We start from the raw sequence: 21,948 nt of genomic DNA, 5'->3' as shown, positions 1-21,948 counted from the left end.
CAAGTGTGTAATGAGAATGAATAAAAGGGAAGAGCTTTCCATCCAGCTTGGATGAATTCCCCTCTGCTGACCGTGCTGTTGTCAAATGCTTACAGAAATGAGAGTTTGGATCAGCTTCTATGTTCTTATAGCTTTAACTGGGCTGAATATTGAGGAGATGAACTGCTTATGTAAAGTAACATTGCTTTATCTCTAACTTTTACTTGACGGGCAGTTATTTGCTGATTCATACTCATCTGTTAATATTTCTGGTTTGAAAAGCTGAACTGCCTTTCAAAGGTTATAATTTCTTTGCAGGTTATCACAGTACAGTAACCAATGAGGTGTTTAGTTCAAGATCTATTAGATGTCAGAATTCTTTAGCAGGGCTACAAAACGATAGTTTTTATGCCTTCAAAAAAGTCCTATGGAGATTTTTTTAAATGCCCTTTTTCCCTAAAAGGGGAAAACTTCACGTCACACAGTTTACAGGATAAAAAAACACGCATGAAGCCATTTGGGTCAAAAGGGAGGGGGAAACGTATACACTTACATCTGAAATAAAGAAACAGTGTAAAAGATTACAAACCAGCTACCAAACAAAATCCAAAAATCAAAACATAGTTCACTATTATGAAATTCTAGAAAGTTGTTAGAAAAATTGTTGGAAAAGTGATGGAACAACTAAATTTTAGAAACCTAAAAACTTCAATTAGGAGAAACTTAAATTGATCTTCACTCTAAGAAATGCAAATTTTCACAAGCCCAAAGCAAGTTTATTTGGAAACAAAAAATTAAAACAAGTAGATTTTCAGAATTGTTGAAAATGCAAAAAGCTCTAACATGATGAAACCCATTTCGTCAAGGATGAAACACTTTATCAAGTAAAATACTAGATCATTGTGTACTAAAATAATTTTTCAAAGTGATATTGTTGCTTGTCAAAATGTCTGTGCATTAAAATTTTACAGCTTTCAACTTCTCATCTCAAAACTACAAAGTGATCTGTCTTCTGAGTTTCAATGAGTGGGGGAAAAAAAATGGCCTGAAATTCTACAACTCGCTGGTAAGACAGTGGGTCAATTCTTTTTTGTAGTTACTATTAAAAGCCATAATCTAAGTAATACATATTACAATTCTCTAAAATGAACTTAGGTAATAAGCAATACTTTGGTGATGTTTTAGTATCTGTTAATAAGAGATATCTAATTCAGTATAAAAATTTTATATGGATTATCAGACTCATATCCAACTAGTTATAAATTTTAAAGAATCAGAATAAAATTCTCTTTGATCTTGCAAAAAGATATATATTTGAGAACTCAAAATATGTTCAAAGTACATATTTTCATTTTGCATCCATTAATTATTCAATACATGCTTCAAAGATTAAATCAAGTTTTTAGATGTGACTTTTTTTTAGCTTTAAAAATGATCTTTTTTTTAGCTTTAAAACTGATTTTTTTTAACTTTTTATTTTATATTGGAGTATAGCCGATTAACAATGTTGTGATAGTTTCAGGTGCACAGCAAAGGGACTCAGCCACACATATACACGTATCCATTCCCCCTCAGACTCCCCTCCCATCCAAGCTGCAGAGTTGAGCAGAGTTCCCCGTGCTCTACATTAGGTCCTCGTTGGTTAATCCATTTTAAATACAGCAGCGCACACCTCTTGATCCCAAACTCCCTGACCATCCCTTCCCTATCCTCCCCCACCCCCAACCGTAAGTTCCTTCTCTAAGTCTGTGAGTCTGTTTCTGTTTTTTAAATAGGTCTATTTGTATCATTTCTTTTTAGATTCCCCATTATCGTACCGTATTTCTCTTTCTCTGCCCGACTTACTTCACTCAGTACGACAATCTCTAGGTCCATCCATGTTGCTGCAAATGGCATTATTTCATTCTTTTTAATGGCTGAGTAATATTTCATTGTTTATATACCACTAGATGTGACTCTTAACATAACGACAGTTATCATGTTGCTGCAAATGGCATTATTTCGTTCTTTTTAATGGCTGAGTAATATTTCATTGTGCTTATACCACTAGATGTGACTCTTAACATAACGATAGTTATAGCTCCTAGGCAGCTATTTAAATGAACAGTGTCATCATTTAAAAGATAACCTGCCACAGTTTCCCCAAGGTGTATTCCAGGTGATATAAAAATGTATTACTTTTGTTATAGAACTTCTTCTTTTTGCATAAATTAGGGAAATACCAGAGCTGAAACAAAAGCAGGTTTGTTTATTTTAGGACATCTTGAAACTTTTAATATGGTAATGTGCCTGTGGAACCTCCCTGAAGGAAACAAAGTAGAGAGCATTTTCCATACTTGTTAAGGATCCTTTCTGTGTTCCTCAGAATATGCTTTGGTAAACATAATCTTCTAACCAGAAAGAATTAACACTTTCTCTAAGGTCCACATTATAAGCAAGACATAGATCACCTAGGGTCCTTACAGTCTCAACTTCCCAGGGTTGAAAAGTTAAACTGAAGATATAATTTTAGGAATGAGACCATTAAGTATATCCTTCTCCTTTTCTTTAAATAATCTGCATAAATTGTACTGTTCTATACAGTAAAATCAATCAGTACTCCATTTTTTAATAGTGTCAGAAACTTCCAGAATCTCCCTTTTCCCCTGGGCATGCCTCACCCTCATTTGTTATCTTTGATTACATACACCTGGAGGCTCTTGACTCCTCAATGCATTCTCTGCCCCACTGCAAGGGCAGGGTCCACTGTGACCTACCTACCTACATGACATGCGCAGCAGCAAGGCAGGCACCTGCATATTATGCGGGTGCCTACAGCCACTGAAATGGTCTTGAGTTGTTCCTATTTCACAGAACAACCAAGCTATCTTTTAGTGGATCAAGACAGACATCTGACAACAGGATGTTCATAGCAGAGCCACCACCAAGAGTGAATCCAACTGACCAGTGGATCTACAATGGAGGAAAGAGGATGGCGCTCAGAGGGCACACTCCTGGGGCTGGTGAAGACGCAAGCTAAACGCAAAGTACCTGTATTTAACAAACTTTTGCTGGATATCAGGCACAGCTGCTAAAAAATTTAGAAATGCTACCAAATTTAAGTGTACTTTGAGGCATTCCTGAATCTGGGAAACATGAGAAGCCCTACTACACTTGGAGCCCAAGTGACTACTTACGTATGGAATTCTCCCTAGATCGATGAAATAGACATACTCTCCGAACCTAAAATATAAGTACTTTAAAGACAGGTTAGGGCTTCCCTGGTGGCACAGTGGTTAAGAATCCGCCTACCAATGCAGGGGACACGGGTTCCAGCCCTGATCGGGGAAGATCGCACATGCCGCAGAGCAACTAAGCCTGTGCCTGCGCACTAGAGCCCGTGAGCCACAACTACTGAAGCCCGTGCACCTAGAGCCCATGCTCTGCAACAAGAGAAGCCATGCGCCGCAACTAGAGAAAGCCGCGCAGAACAACAAAGAGCCAAAGCAGCCAAAAGTAAATTAAAAAAAAAAAAAAAGACAGGTTAACAATGCAACATTCCTGAAAAATATATTTAAAATACTGTACGCAGCCAAGTATGATACTCAACAAAGGTGATACATTTGAGATTGGAATTTTACACTAATTAAAACTCTTCCCCTCAAAAAAACAGACTAAAAGACTATCTACAGAGCCCAATACAGGTCAAAACTCTTTAAAACTTCACAGATATGTTCAAATCGTAAGTATTACGTTACAAAGGTAAATGTAAAGGAAGGAAAAAATCAGCAGAAATATTAAGCAGCATGGTTCAGAAAGGCATATAAACAAAGATGCAAGAAAAATAGTTAACTATCCAAACACTAAACAAAAAAATCAACTTTCAAACAACTCATGTCAAATATGAAATTGATTATTCCTTTCTTATAGATTCTGGTCAAGTTTTCTGTCATGTGAAATAGCTGATTTGGGGGTTAGTAATGAGTATTCTACTCAGATGAATATGAAATTAAACAACTCTAAAAAGAAAGAGATTATCATCCCTTGAAATATTTAATAAATTAGAGTAATCTTGTTCTAATGCATCTTTCAGGTACCAGTAATTATAACTACTGGAGTGACTTTTACCTAGAGTTGTGTTACAGACCCTATGAACATTTATGTTTCAACTATTCAATGACAATGTTAAAGATCTGTGTAACTTATGCAAATGTCACCATCTACAAATCAATTCTCCTACTTTGACCTCTCAGTCTAATATTCCCAACTACCCAGAGGATATTTCCATTTGAACGTAAGTTAGCTAGGCCTCAATTTGTACAAGAGTTGCACATACATGCGACTCATTTTTTTTTAAGATTTTTTTTTGATGTGGACCATTTTTTTTAAGTCTTTATTGAATTTGTTACAATATCGCTTCTGTTTTATGTTTTGCTTTTTGGCCAGGAGGCATGTGGAATCTTAGCTCCCCGACCAGGGATCGAACCCGCATCCCCTGCACTGGAAGGCGAAGTCTTAACCACTGGACCGCCATGCACTCATATTTAACTGTTATCCTTCCTTCAATGTTCTGTCATTCTTTCCCTGAGATAATCTCACATCAATTAATTTCATTCTTCTGCGCTCCCTACATCACCAATCTACTTCGCCTTGCTCTATACCTGAATCACCACTGTGTATCCTATTATGTTCCAGCAAAATCCCCTTTGTGTCCTTATGTCCTTGGGGGAGGGATGAAGATGAAGCACAGCACAGCCAACACCACCCAGGCCTCCTACAAAGCTAGCTAACTAGTGCTCTGGCCTGACGGTTGCTCAGAATAATGAAACTCTGAGAAAGCGTTAACTGAAATAGAAGGATGCCTCCCCAGGGATCTGTGATCTTTACTAGAGGAGCAACTGAAGTTAGGAAGGGAGATGGTCACTATTAGGTGCCAACTTGACTGGGCCATGGGTGCCCAGATATTTGGCACAATTTTAGGTGCCAACTTGACCGGGCCATGGGTGCCCAGATATTTGGTAAACGCGTTTCTGGGCTGTGTCTGTGAGGGTGTTTTCTAGGTGAGATTAGCATTTGAATTAGTAGACTAAGTAACACAGACAGCCCTCCCCAACACAGGTGAGCCTCACCCCGTCCACTGAAGGCCGGAGTACGACAGGAGTAAGAAAGAATTCTCTTTCTCTCTGTCCGTCTTTGAACTGGAATACTGGTCTTCTCCCGCCTTCAGACGGAACTGGAGGTACCCCATCAGCTCTCCGGGGTCTCAGGCTTCCACGCACAGGCTGGAACTACACCATCAGCTCTCCTGGGTCTGGACTTCTCCGGCTCCACAATCACAAGAAACAGTTCCTTATCTCCCCACCCTCCACCCCACCCCTATCCCATTGGTTCTGCTTCTCTGGAGGACCCTGACTAACACAATCACTTAAGACAGAGCAGGCCTGTCTCTTTCATCTGTCTTCTAACCGAGCCTACTAGTGGTATTAACGTTTGCTTTTATTACAGGTAAAACATCTACGCACATAACGCTTTTCAGTTATAAAACACAAAAAGGTAGTTAGTACCACCCAGCCTAGAACACATTACCATTTATTTGTCCACCTCCCCACCCCGTCCCACCCCATCCCACTGCCTCCCCATCCAACAGTGGCTACTAACCTCTGTCATTTCTTTGATTGTTTTAAAAGATAAAACTTGTCACAAATGCAGATTTGCTTAAACAATATATTTTTCAGTTGTATTTATTCTTGAGCTCTGTAAAAATGGTATTACAATGTATATAATCTCCTGGGACTTCCTTTTTTTACTCAGCATATGTTTCCAAAATTCACTCATGTTGTATGCAGAGGTTTATTCACTTTTACTATTTTATAATACTCCATTGTATAAATACCATATTTCATTCAATCTCCTGTCAATGAACATTTGAGTTGTTTCCAATTGCTATTATAAACACAACAGCTATGAACAGTCTGGTATATGGCTCTTGGTACACATTTCTCCTGAAGATATATACCCAAAAGTGGGACTGTCAAGTTATAGGATACACAAATGCTGAACTGTGCAACATAATGTAAAATTATTTCCCAAAGAGATCATGCCAGTACTGCACTCCAATCAGCAATGTATGTAAGTTATCCCTTAATCTACATCCTCTCTAATACATGGTACTCAGAGACATGAATCTTTGTCACTGTAGTGAATGTAAAAAAAGAAAAATAGCTCATGGAGATTTAATTTGCATTTCCCTTATCATTAGTGACAAGCACCTTTTCATATACTTATTGGCTATGATTCCTCATATCTGAACTACTTGTGCACAGTTTTTACTCATTTTTCTGTTGAAATGTTTCTTTTTTGTGGCCTTCTAGAAGTTCTTCATATAATGGACACTAATCCCTCACCAGTTATATATGCCAGAAGTATTTTTCCCAGTGTGTGGCTCATCATTTTCTTTATGCTATCCTTTGATAAAAAATTCTAACTTTAATATGCTGAGTTTATCAATCTTCCCTTTTTATGGCTGGCACTTTATGTGCCTTAAAGACTTTGCTACTCAAAGTGTGGTGCATGCACCAGCAGCATCAGCATTCCCTGGGAGCTTGTTAGAAATGCAGACTCTGGGACTTCCCTGATGGCGCAGTGGAGTGCACTCCCAATGCAGGGGGCCCAGGTTTGATCCCTGGTCAGGGAACTAGATCCCACGTGCATGTTGCAACTAAGAGTTCACATGCCATAACTAAGGAGCCCACCTGCCTCAACTAAGACCCGGTGCAACCAAATAAATAAATAAAAAGATTAAAAAAAAGAAATGCAGACTCTAAGATGTCACTCCAGATCCACTGAATCAGAATCTGCATTTTATCACATCCCCCAGATAACACATATACTTTAAAGTTTGAGAACACTGTCTTCAGATATCCTTCCTTACCTCAAGATCAGAAAGATACTTGTATGCATTTTCGTCTGAAAGTATTCAAGTTTCTCTTCTCGCATTTGTGGCAGACTGCAATACTATTGTTCCCAACTATCCTTTTCCTTCCCTTATCCATCCCTTTACCCAGCAGGTCTCTACTGTCACCACGGGACAGACTGGCAGCACCTCCCTGAAGCCTCAGTACATGCCCCTGCACTGCTCCCTATGACTGGTCAGACATAACATACACCAGGTCCAAAAAGATGCTTTAAAAGTGATCATGGGAGCTTCCCTGGTGGCGCAGTGGTTGACAGTCCACCTGCCGATGCAGGGGACACGGGTTCGTGCCCCGGTCCGGGAGGATCCCACATGCCGTGGGGCGGCTGGGCCCGTGAGCCATGGCCGCTGAGCCTGCACGTCCGGAGCCTGTGCTCCGCAACGGGAAAGGCCACAGCAGTGAGAGGCCCGCGTACCGGAAAAAAAAAAAAAAAAAAAATTAATCATGGGATTCAGCCTGGCCTCTTCTGGTATCACAGAACAGCATGGGCCCCAGAATGAGAAGACACCTAAAACAGAGCCACAGCAGCCAATTCACAGCAGCCAGTATGTGATGTGAACCAGGAAGAAATGTTTGATGTTTTAAGTCACTGAGATTTGGGGTTTTGGTCATCAAAGTACAACCTTGTAAAGTCTAATAAAATATTCAAGTCCTTAACCCATCCACAAGTTACCTATGTCTAGAATTAGTGAAGTGGAATTGTGAAGAAGGCATCTAATTTCATTTCTTTTCTACAAGGAAAATCAACTGTCCAGCATCACTTACGGATCAGCCCTGCACCCCCATCTGTAGCACCACTTCTCTCCTGTATCAAAGTTCCACATAATCACAGGTCTTGTGCTCAGTATACTCATCCCACGCCAGCACCATGCTGTATTCATCACTAGACCTTTCCATGAAGTCTCGAGATTTTTCTCCAGAGGTGTCTTCCCAATCTTGGCCCTTTGCTTTTTCTTATAATTTTAGAATCAACCATCACATTCTATGAGAAACCCTACTGGGATTTTAATTGGAAATGCATTACATATACAGATCAATCTGAGGAGAACTGACTGCTTTGCAGTACTGAGCAAGGGCCATTTCTCCATTGAACTGGATCTCCTTTTATGTCCTTCAAATAAGTTTTAATTTTCAACACACAGACCGTGGCTATTAGATTTACTCCCAGATACTAGGTTACAGATTCTCTTAGGTCTTCTACACAATCATTGTCTGCGTATGACAACAGTTTTGTGTTCCCAGCATTCCAATCCCATTAACGCTGTTCTCTCCTTGTGTGGGCTGGTGCTCGGGACCACGGTGAGGAGAAGTAGTATCAGTGGGGCACCCTTTGTCTTGTACAAGATTATACAGGAAATGTTTCCACACCCTCACTAAGACAGATGTCTCTCTAAGTTTTCTGTAGACATTCTTTATTAGTTAAGAACATTTCCTTCTACTTGACATTTGCTAAGATCACAGATATAGCTCAGTCACCTATATCTAGAATTAGTGAACAAAGATACTTTCTTCCTTATAACATAAGTGTGGTTTTCTTCCAGCAACGGCAGAAGCAGCTTACGTTTACTGAATCCTTACTATCTATGTGTTCCCTTTTTACAGATGATGAAAATGAAACTTAGGAAATTAATTTCCCCAAACAGCAAGAAAAGAGGAAGAGTTCAGATATGAAAGCAGACTGAGCTAACGCCAGGGTCAAGCTCTTCACCACCACAGACCATCTGATAACAACTTGCAACAACCCAGAAGGATCCTTCTGGCCCCAAAGGGGACGACTTTAGCAGCAATGGTCTCATCTAACTCTGGCTTTCCAGGAATTACACACTTTCCTCTAATGGAGTCCAATATGACCACGGATTCTGTAAAGGGTCCTTCAAATCATCAAAGCAGGGCAAATCAACAGGGGAAAGAGAGAAGTAGCATAAAATGAGATAAGAATTTAAATTCACATTAAATAGGTTTCACATTTTTGAGAATGAGCTATTGCTCTGAGGACCTCAATGTCACTGATAAATACTTGAAAACAGGCAGACAGATGGCTAAAGAAAACCAAGGAAGTCTCAACCACACCAAGAAAAGAGCAGGTTAGCATCAAAACCACGTGAAATAACGTAAGTTTAAGGAAACCAGCGTGTCTAACCTGGCACAGAAAAGCTTACGGCGAACTGTAACTCTGTTCACCACCCGAGCCCACCCCTGCCACATATACATACACATTACATACACAGTGGGGAGGGGTGAGGGGAGTCACAAAGGGGACAGACTTATCCTGTATTTCTCCAGAAGGCTAACCAATGAATCAAATCAAATCAATCAAAAGTTTTCTAAGAAAAATACTGTCCAACTGTGGCAGATGCTGTGATGTACCAGCCAGACCCGCAACTGAAGGACACGTTGCCAGCTGCTGGGAGTGCTGTGCCAGCCCCTCAGGGACTGCCTCAGCTGCAGGGAGCTGTCCCTTCCAGCGTCCTGACCCTTCCCAGGACCGCCCCACATCTGATGACTGACTGAGAGTACACAGGTCCAACCTGGGGCAACTCTGAAGGGCTGTTCTAGCTCCACAGCTCCCCATGGGGGGTGCCAAGGCTGTGACTGGGCCTGCAAAGCAGCCCAGCTTCTCCCTTCCTTCTGCAGGTTCTGCAGGTGTGGCCCCCAGGCGTACTTCTTTTTTTTTTTTTTAATATTTTTTTTAAATATCTACTTCTTTATTTGGCTGTGCCGGGTCTTAGTTGCAGCACGCGGGATCTTTGACCTTCATTGCAGCATTCGGGCTCTTTAGTTGCGGCGTGCAGGATCATTTAGTTGCGGCATGTGGGATCTAGTTCCCTGACCAGGGATCAAACCCAGGCCCCCTGCGTTGGCAGAACAGTACCTTAGCCGCTGGACCACCAGGAAGTCCCTCCCAGGGGTACTTCCTAATCAACATTCTGCATGCTAAACTATCTGCAGCTGCTTTCCAGAGAACCCACCTACCAAAGAACTCATAAAGGAACCAACTGCCCCATCAGATTCACGACCCCCTTAATCATAGTTAAATATCAGAAACAACCACCATTTGGTGTATGTTTACTCTGTGCAAGACACAGTGGGGGACACAAGGCAGCTTAACCTGGAAGGTCATGGTGGCATGTTGTCTAGTAATTTTAAAGCTAAGAGAATGTGATTTCAGCACATGCATGAAATGATCATCCTCACACATCGTTTGCTCTGCAGAAAAACCAGGATCCACCATTCCACTCTATGGAAACTCTATGTTTTATGTTTAAGAACATGAATATGCTTATCAAAGCTCTAGGCAACGTAATCACTTTCAATTAGTAACTCTTCTTCGTTCTCTTACAAGCACTACTCATTTTCAATCTACCTCTGTTCAGGCCCTAATCCAATGACTGATGTCATTATAAGAAGAAGAAAATGTGGACAAAGACACACAGAGAATGTCACACAAAGACAAAGGCGAAGACTGGACTGCTGTGCCTACAAACCAAGAAATGCCAAAGATTGCCAGTAACCACCAGAAGTGAGGAGAGGGACACAGAGCAGGTCCTCCCTCAGAACCTCCAGAAGGAACCAACCCTGCTGACAACATCTGGACTGCAGACTTCTGGCCTCCAGAACTGAGAGAGGACGTCTGCTGTTCTCAGCCACCTAGTTCGTGGCACTTTATTACAGCTGCGCCAGGAAACGATACAGCACCTCTGCAGCACTCCCCACCCCACATATGACTGCAACTGCATTTATTCTCCCACAACTTTTACCTTGGCACTAAGTATACAGGGATGTGATAGCGGGGAGCATCGGAAGCGTGCCGTCTTCACGTTCAGAGATCGGTCTGCTAACCCAGTGTTGTGCAAACATTTCTCAAAGCAGCAGAACCCAGTACCATATCTGAGACAGGCTGAAGGAGCAGAGGTGAGGGGGGGGGCCTGGCCAAACACGCCTCCCCGTCACCCCATCCTCTGCCTCATGCCCTAAGTACCTGGGCTCTCTAGAATTCTTTTCTTCATCCGTTCATTCAATAAGTCTTTGAGCACCTACTTTGTGCAGACACTGCTTTCACAGCATGAACAAACACTGAGCTCAACCAAACCTCCTCATTTTATGGATTAAGAAACTTAAACATGTATTCGGGGTCCCAGGTGAGTCAAGACCAGGGCCACTGTGGGCCTAGGTCCGAAACTGGTGCCCTTTCCATCACACCATCCACCCCTCATCTAACCTGTAGCCTTGCCATCAGATAATTGTAAAGAAACAAAGCCAAGTCTTCCTACTTTGCATTTAGCGTCTCCTTTGAATCAGTTCCTGGTTCAGCCATCTCTGCTCACTGTCCCCACAGGCACAGAGGCATCTCGAGAAGCTGACAGACCTGACTCCCAAGCCAGAGAGAAAGGGAGACCAGCCCTGCCCCACCGCAGCCAGTGCAGACTGCAGGGCACGACCCGAGCCTCCTCAAGGTGGTCGCCAGCCTACCCTGGCAAGGCCCAAGCGAGTTCCACGCAGAGGAGCTGCGGGGTCCGTGACAGCTTCTATCACACGGCTAGTGAAAACACTTGGAAACACTGTCCTTAGATGTGCAAGTGTGCTTTTGGAAATAGGAAAATGAAATGCAGGGGGAAAAAGTATAAGATCTAAGGACAAAAACATGTGCCTAACACACATACCAACATAGTAAAAAGAAGCCCCTGAGCGGCACCGGAAGGTCCTCAGACGGCCTGTTGCCAGTGAAGGGCCAAGCCTGTTCCTCAGCTCTGGAGCCCTGTGCGCTGATCGGGCCAGAAGTGGACTGGGGCCGCGGGCGGGCAGGGAGGGACGCGTGCCAAATCATGTGACTACCACAACAGAACGAGCTGCGTGTCAACCAGAAAACCCAATTACAGGTCTAGATAACGGACGGCCACGTGGAAGCTAGGTCCACTCCCCGGCTTAGAACTGGGAAAAGGAAGGTAAGAAATTCTCACAATTGTTTCATCAAGGGAAGGTTGCAAGATGAAAGAAAGCCCTGAGAGCGAGCCTTTGAAGGTCAGAGTCACTTGCCTGCATTAACTGTGTCCAAGCTTCTAAATGTGTGCTTCTTCCTACTGCGTGGCTGCATCCACAGAGAGGCTACATTATAACTCTGGTTGAAAAGGCCGCAGTCTTGTCCTGATGAGACTCACTTAAACAACAAAAAACAGTATAGGGAAAGATCCCACTCTACAGACCACCTCCAAGACTCGTTCACTCCTAAAGCAACGGCCGTCGGTCACACGGTGGCAGGCCTAGTTGCTCTCTGGTACTTTTCTTTCGCTCAAGCTCTAGAGACCACAACTGTTACCACCCTCACTGCCCCGCCCTCTCGGCCCTTCCTCTGCGGGCCCCTCCTCTTCCCCAGCTCTCCGCCCAGCCCTCACACTTCTCTGTTTACATTCACTTCCTCCTTTGAAGCCATCCAATAGCAAAACCTGAGTCACGCCAATGTAATTTAAAAGTTTCTAGCAGCCATATTAAAAAAAACAGATGAAATTAATTTTCATAATATACTTTAACTCAACAGACCCAAAATATTATCACTCCAAATATAATCAAGGTAAAAGATGAACTATTTTACATTCTTTTTTTCGCATACTAAGTCTTTGAAATCTGGTGTGTATGTGACACTTACAGAACATCTCGAGTCAAACCAGCCTCATCTCACATGCTCAGAAGCCGCATGTGGCTCATGGCTACCTTACTGAACAGCACAGGCCTAGCTGATCTCCACTCCCATGACTGTAATCTCTACATCTATCTAGAGATTACTCCAAACTTTCTCTCACCCCCACTTCTCTCTCATGAACCCAAAACTTACAGAGCCATCAAGCTACTAGACGATGTCTGAATGGCATCTCAACTTACAACATCTCTTAAAAAACACAAATGAAAACCCAAAAATTCTTACCACCAACAACCTTGCCAGGACCTTCCCAGTGTCAGTCAAGGGCAACTCCGTGCTTCCACTGCTCAAATCAAAAGCTCTGGCATCATCCTTAACTCCTCCTGTTTCTCTCACATTCCAATCCAACCTGTCAGCGAGTCCTCTCCGTTCAGTTCCACCTTCATAACGTTTGTTCCACCTTCATAACGATGCACGATCGGGGTCTTCCACTTGTTCTGCCCTCGCCCTGAATAATGCTCTGCTCCTCAGACAGCCCCACACCTTTCTCCCTTTTCCCCTCAGGTCTCAGCTCAAGTATGTCTTACCAGAGAGCCCTTTCCTGCCCACCCTAAACACACAACACCCCTCCGGCCTACTTCATTTTCCCTCTCAGCACGCATCTGCACTTGACCCGTGTACCCATCTGCTTGCTTCCCCCACCTGCCCCAGCGCTGAATGGTGTGGTGGCCATGGGCTGGTCAGGCGGCCCCTCGAGACGGCCTGCCGTGGGGAGCCCAGCTGACTGAGAGCCTCCACTTGCTACATGGTGGCAAAGACATCAGGCCACGTGCCCCTCAGGCTGCTCCCAGCAATGCTGACCAGGATGGGGTACAGATCTGACCTGCCGAGCAGCCAGCAGCCTGGCCAAGACAGTCTCCAAACTGCCCTGGCCTGAGGCTGCTCTGGCCTGCCCTCCCCCATCTCTCCTCCCCCTGGATGACACCTGCACGGAAGCCGATGGCTCTTCCTCCCTCCCTCCTGCTCCCTCCCTCCCGCCCCGTGTAAGTCTCGTGCACGTCTAACCATCTTGGCATCTAGGCATAGGACACTGTGAGCAGACAAGTGCCGTGTGAACCAATGAATCTCTAGGAAGAGCCGGGCAGTGGGAAGTACGTTAACTTTAAGTTGCGAAGATAGAAGTTGGGGCTCCTGCTCTGCCATGTATCACGTGTAACCTTGGGGAAGTTTCTTGAGGCCTCTGAGCTGCAGCTTCGTCATCTGTAAAATGGAGATAATACCTCCTCTCTCAAGAGCTGTCAGGAGGATTAAAGGAAACACTTTACCTAAGGTCCCTAACAAAAGGCCTCACATGTAGGAAGTGCTTTAACAAGCGTGAGCTCAGACTCCTCCTTACCCGTTTTCTAATAGCTACTTCTAAGAATCCCTTACCTTTCCCCTTCACCACAAACTCTGACCACTTTTAAACTAAATAATGCCCCAAATAACCCTAAATACCTGCAGGACTACTTCAGAAAAGAAAATACCCAGCCTAATGTCTAAAATTATTAAATATAATAAAGCCACCAAGAAAATTTTCAATATGATCAATGATAATTTAGAGAAGTTAGAAACTTGTTCGTCAGTTTTTGTTTTGTTTTGTTTAAGGCTGCCTAGGTTAAGGAGGTTTCTCACACAAGTTTACCAAAACATTATGTATAAAAATGTTTACTGTGTTACAATAACAACATGGAAACCCACTCCATCAACTAATCAAATAAATTCTGGTGCATTCATACCACAGAATACTGGGCACATTAAAAAAAAACAGTGGGGCTTCCCTGGTGGCGCAGTGGTTAAGAGCCTGCCTGCCAATGCAGGAGACACGGGTTCGAGTCCTGGTCTGGGAGGATCCCACATGCCACAGAGCAACTAAGCCCATGAGCCACAACTGCTGAGCCTGTGCTCTAGAGCCCGTGAGCCACAGCTACTGAAGCCCGCGAGCCTGGAGCCCGTGCTCTGCAACAAGAGAGGCCACCGCACTGAGAGGCCCATGCCCTGCAATGAAGAGTGGCCCCCGCTCGCTGCAACTGGAGAAAGCCCACGCACAGCAACAAAGACCCAACACAGCCAAAATTAAATTAAACAAAACAAAACAAAAAAAAACAGTGAAGTAGATCTGTACACGAGGTAGGTCTATACATGCTGATACGGAAAGCGCTCCAAGATACAAAGTTTAGTGTTTGTTTAAACGAAGAACACTCTCTACCATGACTCCAATTTTTAGAAGTACAGGCGTAATGTTTTTTGTATGACATCCGAGAAGCTTATCAGTGATTTTTCAACATGAGCGCAGGGTGGGGAGGGGAGCGAAAGAGAGCACCTACCATTCAGCTTATAGCTTACTGCTTGTTTAGGTTTAACACGGACTCTCCAAAAAATAAACAGGCTTTGTAAGAGCTACTTATATTCAAAACAATGTTTTGGTAAATCATACAAAACATGTTTTGATAGTTTTAAATTGAGCTTTACATCTTATAAAAACAAGAAACTCCTTCGATGGCACCAGCAAAAAACTATTAACAATACAATCAGTAATAATTATCTATGGTGGTAATCAAAGGAAGCAGTGGCAAAAACAACCACCAAAAAAAGGACCAAAAATGTGTCTATTCAGTTTCAACTTTCTCGTGATCATTTTGTAATGTATAAAAATAACTGAATCACTATGTTGTGTAGCAAAACTCATATAATATTGTAAGTCAATTATACTTCAATAAAGAAAAGTTTTTTCAACTTTCTCACCATTAAAATCTTCAGGGAAGATGCTAACAAGGAGCTAAATGTTAATCAGATGCCCAAGAAAAAGCTATAGTTACTGAGGAAGACAAGTAAAGAGCCTGAATAAATCCCCAAGCTGGGTAAACAGTTTTGAAATAGTTATGTACTGGCTATTAAGATTCCACAGGTACTTTGCAAAATGTAGTTGAGCTAGAAACAAACTCCTGGCTGAAAGGGAAAATAAATCCCTCCCCACTTTCTACCTCCTCCTGTTATTGAGGTAACAACCACATTACCAAAAAAGAAATCTGGAAACGTGCTGAGGCCCATTTCTTTACACTTATTTATCTCCACGTGTGACTGACTCATCTGACATCAGTGTGTGCTGAGTGACCGCTCCTTGCGCCAGGCACCATAAGGACTATAGACACACAGTGCCTAGGTTCGCTTCCCGTCACCAGAGAACCACATACGTGTACAGACGTGTACACACACACACACACACACACACACACACAACCTGCATTCACAGAACTCACATTCCTTCATCACTCTAGCTAGGAACACACACACAAAGCAACACATTCTCAAGCATTTTTGCAATTATTAATCTTCTAACTGTCCTACTGCTTTTATTTCTAATTGATACTAATTCATCCACTGGGATAGGCCTATCATCCCCAATTCTTTGGGGCAGGTTTTAAGAGAGATTTATTAGGAATATAATAATTCCTAAGAATATAATAGGAATATAATATTTCCAGTGATTTTTTAAAAGCTCATAATCATCAATATAGTCAACGTAAGCTAAATAGCAATTAATACATATTCTTATGTTGCTGCAAGTAGGGAATTCCATATTTTGTTAGAACCAGAGATACCACTTTTTAAGGTTTCTGAATACAACCTGTCAATCAGTAACACATATAAACTTAAAAATAGTACCTAAATATTTAATTAAAAGTTTCAAAATGATAGCTGGTTTTCCTCCCCTAGGTTCTCCCTGTCTAGTCACAGGGCAAGACTGCTGAGCAGACAAAGGAAAAGATAGAGAACTACAGAGAAAGCCTAGTGGCAAGAAAAAGCTTTGGAGATGACTTCAAAAACAAAATTTCAACAGTCATTCTAAATACTAAATAAGAAGATTCTACTGCTTAATATATAATTGTAAGATTAAAGCGAAAGCATGTGTTTTACAGAAAAATAACATATAGTATAACAACTGACAAACCATTTTCCACTTTCTTAAGCCACTGCAAAAAACCTGGCTCACTTACAGAAAGGTTTCCTGTCTTCAGAATAATTTAGGACCACCATCATGAATCTGCTTATGCAAAAGCTCCCTCCAACCAAATACTCACTTTTCTGCTAATTCCCAAAACTAACGAAAGAATGAAGATGGAGAGACCAGACGATTTTTTTTTCCTTTACACAGAAGCCAGAAATAAATCTGTGAACACTGTTACAGTAACCAGCATATACAATCAATCAACATACTGTGCTAACACATATATATGGAATCTAAAAAAAAAAAAAATGGTTCTGAAGAACCCAGGGGCAGGACAGGAATAAAGATGCAGAAGTAGAGAATGGACTTGAGGACACGGGGAGGGGGAAGGGTAAGCTGGGACGAAGTGAGAGAGTGGCATGGACATATATACACTACCAAATGTAAAATAGATAGCTAGTGGGAAGCAGCCTCAGAGCACAGGGAGATCAGCTCAGCACAGGGAGATCAGCTCGGTGCTTTGTGACCACCTAGAGGGGTGGGATAGGGAGGGTGGGAGGGAGATGCAAGAGGGAAGAGATATGAGGATATATGTATAGCTGATTCACTTTGTTATAAAGCAGAAACTAACACACCATTGTAAAGCAATTATACTCCATAAAGATGTTTAAAAAAAAAAAATCAACATACCCAACCACTAGTATTCTCTACACCTGCTCCAACTAACAGCTAAAAGCTGCCACTTACTGGGCACTTACTACGTGCTGGACCCTGTTCTGAGTATGTCGTGTGGATTCATGAAGCTCTCACATAAAGCCATTCCAACCCCACTACCCCTCTGCTAAATTCAGAGAATGTAGAGTGATTGAGTTAACTCAATCAAGCATCTAAGTCAACAAGTACTATGTGAAAGACTACTTTACACACTAGAGGGAATCAGCAATGGATAAGATTTTCCTCTCTCCCCTTAACGAGTCTGTAATCCATGTAAAGAATAAACTAAAAAGTCAAAAAGAAAAACTAGCTGAGTGGAAGTATCGTCAAGCACTGTGTGCGAGAATAATGAAGAGTTAATTCTGAAAATCAGGGGAAGCTTCTTTCATAGAAGTAGAAGCATTTAAGCCAAGCCTTCATTCAGTATTAAGGATTTTGATAAGAAGAAAAAGGCAGAAAGGACATTCAAGAGTAAAGAAGTCAGACCAACAACCATGAAAGTGGCCAGAGGTCTAGTGTTGAAATACCAGGTAACAAGAGAGATGCAGTAAAATATGAAGCTAAAAGTTAGAGTGAGGCCAGATGGCACAGGTCTTAGAATGCTTTCCTAACCCCTTAACACTAATTCTCAACCGGCCAGGTGGTGATGCCTCCAAGGTGAAAATCTTTGTAGGAGTAAGCCTACTGGACAGCACTAGGTCATAACCCCAGGCGTGATGGAACTCGGGGGCGGGGGGATGTCAAGAACCGCTGGTATATACCTGGGGGGCAGGGCATGATACGATTTGATTTACATATTGAATAATTCTGGGAACAGAACACAGGAGGACTAGAGAGACTAGATACAGGGAGACCAGTCAGCAGGCCTACAGGAACAACCCCCATAAGAACTGACAAGAGCCAGGGAGGGCAGCGACCGGGGAACTGTGGAGAAAAACAAAAGCAAAAACAAGAAGGTTGATGGAAAAGACACATGGAGGCAGACCTGGTAAAAATCTGGTCAAGAAAAGGAAGCCTCAAAAAGTTTCCAGCCTGGGTAACAAGGAAGACCAATGTGCTGTGAAGTAATATCATCTCATTACCTTTATCTGAACAAGGGCACGCAGTACACAAAGAATAGCCACTCTAAGTGACACCGCAAAGCATTTCACAAAATAAAGAATCTGAAGTTCCAGAGAGATTTAACCGACCTGCCCATGGTGCCCCAGGGGTGAGGAGATGAGCCAACACACAGACCTGAGTCTCTCGAATCCAGGCCTAAATAAGAGCCCTCAAAAGCAGTTTACTTCTTAGGAGTACAATAAACCTCCAGAAACGTTTCAGACAAAAAGCGTGAATCTGCTGAGACTGCAATTACACTTTAAAGGTAAGGAACATTTTAAAACGTATGCTCTGATCCCCTCTCCCAAGAGACAGGGTGCAGTGACTTCAGTCAGCATTGCTGGTCCATGGGCCCTGAAAGTTTCCACACACGTGGGAGAGGTGGTTGTTTGTACTTTGTATAAAAATACCACTTGGTATTTTGTGAGAGATTAAAAATAATTGAAAAGAAATATGCTAAGTATTAACCATCTTCAATATAATAAAACCTCATTCCCAGTGCTGTGGTTGGTACTGATGTTTGTTATTAAAATCGTTTATAATAATAAGGTGGATTACAGACTTTGACTTTATTCAGCAAACATCTGAACATTTTCATGGTTAAACCCCTGAGCAAGGTGTTGGGGATAAAATAATGACAGGGTCACCACAGCCAGAGTATTACATACACAACACGTGATATAGGCAATAACGAAAGTAAAAATAGAAGATTATGACTGCAGAAATGAATAATTCACTTTGACAGGATTTCCAAAGGGCTCCAGAGAGGACATAAAATCAGATGTGGACTTTTAAAAAGTGGAGTGGGTGGAAGTGAGACAGGGCATTCCAGTCAGAGAAAAAGTTATAAGGGAAGAAGGGATGAAGCAGCCTGGCCTGTTCAGAGAACCAAGAGTAGTCTCATTTGGCGGGACAGTGTGGAAGGGGAACCGAGAAGACAGGTAAAGTTCAGAGATGACCAGGGCCAGACTGTGAAGGGCCTTGAATGTGATGCTGCTGAGTCTGGTTCTGGCCTCCAAACAACAGGCGGTCAGTCCTTAGAAGCATTCTGAGCCAGAGGCTGACAAGATGCAATCTAGATTTAGGAAAGGTGACCTGACAGCCAGGCAAAGTGCAGACAGGAAGGGATGGGGAGGGTCACAAGAAAGCTTTAAGCCAAGAGAGGAATCTGAAGCTTGGACATACTAGCACTACCTAGTATTTTAAAAGGGACTGAAAGTTGGCATAACAATGTCACATCTCCCCTCACTTGATCATTCCAACCATGCCACGGGACAGTTATCAACACTCTTCCCATTTTAGAGATGAGAAAACTGGCCCAGAGGCCATGAACTGCTCCAAGTCAAATGCTGCTGAAACAGGGAGAACAACCCAGGCTCAGTACTTTCCACACTGCGAAATAAAAACAACCCTACTGCTTTTGAAAAGTGCTGCTATAAAATAAAGCGCGGAGTGATCTACGGTACCATTAAAGAAGCACCAAAAATCCATTTAATTTTCTTAAATGTTTGCAACTTGTGTAACAAATAAGCTAATTGCCTTTGAAATAGTTACAGATTTGCCTTATGTTGATGCCATGGTAAAGACTGGTACTTTTCTTTAAAAACAAAACATTTGTACCTCTAATTCTACTTTCTACAAAGTTAAATATTGAAGAGTAATATTCTCTCCTTCCTTCAATGTTTCAGTGGCCAAACTGGCATTTCACTGATGACACAGGCTTATATAAAAACCGTAATATATGTGCCCAAACTGAAGCAATAAATTTTTTTTGAATTATTAAAAATTCATTATTTATCAAGTACAGCAACTGAATATAGAACATTGCAAGAAGCTTATCTATAGGTATGCAAAGGCACAATTTCAGAAATAATTTTTGCTACCAAGAAATGTCATAAAGATCCCGAGAACCATTTATGAGTGGATCAATCCAAAATAACCTATGAGAGAATATTTGACCTTCAGGCTGCAAAGTGATAGATTCCCGCCCCCGACCCCGCCACGTCGAATTCGAAATCTATGAAATGTCAAGGTGCTCGGGCCCCGGTCTTATTGCACAGGAGAAACCTACCTTAGGGATTAGGGATTTGATTGTATAGTTAGTTTTATCCACGGCATCACCTATTATCAAAACTGCTTGCCCCGACCTCTTCACCAATCTCCTACCACAGTTTTTTTAAAACAAGCAAAGACCCAGACACGTAAAGCTCAATCTTAGGAACCTGGCCGAAGTAGCCGACCTAGATATCCAAGAATCCAACCCAGATATTTATTAGCAGAAACCACATTTAGTTAAACCATTCCAAAGAACCACATGTCCCCCTACCCGCTTAATCTCCTACACTTTGTACTAGGTGAGGTCTCCATTGCCTGTCTATGGAGGGCAAAAAGTGAAAGGTGGCGAAAGTGAAATCAAAACCGGCTTCTGCCAGGATTTCGGGGGGGGGGGGTCCGCCACCAACAGTTCGGCAGGCCCGTTCAACTGCGCACCGCCCGCTAAGTCCTGGGGCTGCAGGCATTTCCCTCGCGACCAGCCGTTCCTCGGGCGCGGAGGAGCGGAGAGCTCCGAGGGGCTGCCGGGGACGCGTGTGCTTGGAGCCGGCCCGAGCCGGCTCAGGCCCTCCTGCGCCGCGGCCGCGGATGACTTTGCGTGCCAGTCCCTCCCGCGGGCGGCCGTAACCTTCGCCGAACCTTGCGCCTCAGGGCCCGCCCCACCGGCAGGGCCCGCCCCGCGCGCGCAGCGCCACAGGCCCGCGCGCCCGTCCGTCCGCGCCGCCCCGCCCCTCCCCTCCCCCGCCGGCGGCTTCCCTTCCCGGGCCCCTAAAGGACAATGCAGGAGGGGAGGGGGCGGAGGGATGCAGCTGGGCGAGGGCAGCGCCGCGAGCGCCCACCGGCCGGCTGGCCGGCCGCTCCAACTGTCCCGCGGCCGCCGCACTCTGGGCGCCGCACCCCGGCCGCACGTCCGCTCCCCACCTCGCCGCGCCTGCCCCCAGAGAACCGCTCCCAGCGCGGCGACACCCGCCCATTGTGCGGACTCATCGTCCGCCCCGTGCGCCGGCGCCCGGCTCCCCAGGGCCGGGGTCCCCGGGCCGGCAGCCCACCGCACGCCCGGGGTCCGGCCGGGGTCCTTGCGGAGCCCGCGGCCCGGCGGGGCGGCCCGGCCTCCCTCAGGCCGGTCCCGGAGACCCTCGGCCGCGGTGGCGGCCCGCCCCAGCCGCCCAAGGGGCCGCGGCCCGCTCAGCCCGCCCAGCCCACCCGCGGTACCTGCCGAGCGGCCGGGCGTCGCGGCGGCTGGCGGGGGCGCCTCCTCGCTCCGAGGGCTCCGAGCGGCTGCCGAGCGCCGGGCAGCCCTGGCCTGCGCCTTACGTAAAGCGGCGGCGGCTCCGGCGCCACTCGGCGGAGGGCGGGAGGCGGCGCACCGCGGCCGCTCCGCTCCGTTACCCGGCAACTGGCCTCAGCGCCCAGCCAACCGGGCGCGCTCCATATCCTTCCGCCCAGGAGCCGGGATTACATCAGCGCCACCGCCCCGCCCCGGCCCCGCCCCTCCGGCCGGCGCTGGGCTTCCCGACACGGGCGGGCGA

The 21,948-nt window shown here is 44.3% G+C and overlaps 1 protein-coding gene across 4 annotated transcripts in view; it reads right to left on the bottom strand.

Annotated features, from left to right (window-relative positions):
- The window catches only part of KIAA0232 (KIAA0232 ortholog), a 92,909-nt gene extending 71,166 nt beyond the window's left edge, over positions 1 to 21,743 (bottom strand). For all 4 annotated transcript variants that reach the window (XR_009519623.2, XM_060013021.1, XM_060013023.2 and 1 more), the window contains exon 1: positions 21,632 to 21,743. The gene's annotated coding sequence lies outside the window, so the exon portion shown is untranslated. The remainder of the gene's footprint in view (positions 1 to 21,631) is intronic.
- Positions 21,744 to 21,948: the final 205 nt, after the last annotated feature.

This window comes from Delphinus delphis, chromosome 5, assembly GCF_949987515.2.
Source record: "Delphinus delphis chromosome 5, mDelDel1.2, whole genome shotgun sequence".
NCBI classification, from domain to species: domain Eukaryota; kingdom Metazoa; phylum Chordata; class Mammalia; order Artiodactyla; family Delphinidae; genus Delphinus; species Delphinus delphis.
Note: the sequence above shows the minus strand (reverse complement) of the source record. Positions and strands in the feature narration are given on the sequence as shown.